Source organism: Saccopteryx leptura, chromosome 3, assembly GCF_036850995.1.
Source record: "Saccopteryx leptura isolate mSacLep1 chromosome 3, mSacLep1_pri_phased_curated, whole genome shotgun sequence".
Classification (NCBI taxonomy): domain Eukaryota; kingdom Metazoa; phylum Chordata; class Mammalia; order Chiroptera; family Emballonuridae; genus Saccopteryx; species Saccopteryx leptura.
The window spans coordinates 237,422,969-237,425,460 of NC_089505.1; the positions used below are offsets into that span (position 1 = coordinate 237,422,969).

At 38.2% G+C, this 2,492-nt stretch overlaps 1 pseudogene; it reads left to right on the forward strand.

Annotated features, from left to right (window-relative positions):
• The first annotated feature begins 1,242 nt into the window (after positions 1-1,242).
• Positions 1,243-1,394, forward strand: LOC136401741 (U1 spliceosomal RNA; annotated as a pseudogene).
• The last annotated feature ends 1,098 nt before the right edge of the window (positions 1,395-2,492 follow it).

The window sequence follows — 2,492 nt, forward strand, 5'->3', positions numbered from 1 at the left end:
TACAGTAGAGAGAACCCGGATTACAAGTTCCATTTTAACATCCAGTTTGCAAAACTCAACCAGATATTGGTATCAGTTCTGCCGAACCAGTGTGACCCGGCTGAATCCCAATACCGGAGGGTCTCCATTTCAGGATTTATTCTCTGAAACTCTCAAATATGATAGAACAAATTTTGCTATTATTTTTAATCTTACACTGCTCTCAAAGGATAATGGCATCTTTTATTTGCTAAGTTTAATGAATTCTTTTTCTCTGATATAATAACATATTCTTGAGAATAGATTTCAAATGCTGGGAGAGGGTTCTGTAGGTATTTAATTTTGGATACAGAAGCTAGAAGAGAGCAAAATTACTGTGTTTAAAGAATAAAGAACTATAAAATAGAAACAGTAAGAGTTTTCCGACCTAGAATTGTATTGAGGGCTGAGTGAGATCACTTGAAGTATCTGGGCACAGTTCTCAGTGTGCAGAGAGGGCTGCACCAATGTTAAAATGTTTGAGGCTGCTATCATTTTGTTGTTGCTGTTATATAAGACTTCCTTGAAAAAATAATGTTCTAAGGTTAGAAACAGAATTAAGAAGAGAATCAAATAAAGAACTACAATTGATGGTTGGAAGTGTTACTTGTAATAATCAATCTAAACATAAAGCTAGGAATAAACACCAAAGAAACTAAGGTATAGAGCAAAATATACGTTATAAACTTGTACAATGAAAAATAAAATAAAATGTACTGAAAGCTAAGGGATGGGAAGAAGTTGAAATGCTGATTTGTTTGAGGTATGTCTCTGAAATATAGCACACATTTGGCTTTCACTTTGTAAACCTATCTGAAAGCATTTTTTTGTCTTAATAACTCAATTTTGCTCACGTACATTAGTTATTATGATGTGTTTGACTTTGTTCCTGCAATATTTGTTTCATACTTTCTGGTTTTTAGCCTTAAAAATATTTTGCTATATGATTGCTTTTTTTATTTTTATTTATAAAATTGATTGATTGATTTTAGAGGAAAAAGCAATGAGAGAGAGAGAAAAACATTGATTTGTTGTTCCACTTATTTATGCATTTATTGGTTGTTTCTTATATGTGTCCTAACTGGGGATTGAACCAACAGCCTTGGCATATCAGGACAATGCTCTAACCAACTAAGATACCTGGCCAGGGTTGTTTTCTTTTTTATTACAATTTCATTGAGATAATCACAGATTCACAACTACTTGTAAGAAAAATAGAGAGAGATACTGGCAGGGGAAATACCATGATCACAAAGGTGGTTTTCCCAGGGCAAGGCCATTGCACTCCAGATGTGCTAATGCCTGTGATTTCCCCAAATGTGGGAAACTCTACTGCATAATTTGTGGTAGTGGAAGACTGTGTTCATGCTCTTCCTATAAAAAAATAAAAAAGAAGAAAAGATACAGAGAAGTCCTTTGTCCCCTTTAGCCAGTTCACCTGATAATAATGTCCATGTTGTCAGAAATAGCAGCATTCTCCTTGTTTACTGATTGATTAATTAATTGATTTTAAAGAGAAGAAGAGGAATTTATGAGAAGTATCAACTCATAGCTGTTATATGTTAGTTGTTGCTTGTTGCTTGTCAGATGTGCTTTGACAAGCTAAGGGTTTAAAACCGACAACTTAAAAAAAAAAAAAAAAACCTAAAAAAAAAAAAAGCCTGACCGGGTGGTGGTGCAGTGCATAGAGCATCGGACTGGGATGCCAAAGACCCACGTTCAAGACCCCGAGGTTGCCAACTTGAGCGCGGGCTCATCTGGTTTGAGCAAAAGCTCACCAGCTTGAGCCCAAGGTCGCTGGTTCAAGCAAGGGGTTACTCGGTCTGCTGAAGGCCCACGGTCAAGGCACGTATGAGAAGGGAATCAATGAACAATTATTGTGTTGCAATGCGCAATAAAAAACTAATGATTGATGCTTCTCATTTCTCCGTTCCTGTCTGTCCCTGTCTATCCCTCTCTCTGACTCTCTCATCCTTTTCTCTGACTCTCTGTCTCTGTAAAGACAACCAAAAAAAAAAAAAATCACAAAAAACCCAACATCCTCACCTGACCAGGGGGTGCTGCAGGGGATAGAGCATTGGACTGGGATGTGGAGGACCCAGGTTCGAGACCACAAGGTTGCCAGCTTAAGCGCAGACTCATTTGGTTTGAGCAAAGCTCACCAGCTTGGACCCAAGGTTGCTGGCTTGAGCAAGGGGGGTTACTCAGTCTGCTGAAGGCCCACGGTCAAGGGACATATGAGAAAGCAATCAATGAACAACTAAAGTGCCACAAGAAAAAGCTGATGATTGATGCTTCTCATCTCTTTCTGTTCCTGTCCATCAGTCCCTATCTATCCCTCCCTCTGACTCTCTTATTCTGTAAAAAATCAAACAAAACAAACAAACAAACCCAACAACCTCAATATTCCAGATCAACACTGTATGCACTCCTCCAGCATAGGACAGGCAGGCTTTCTCCTTCTTCCTGAAAAA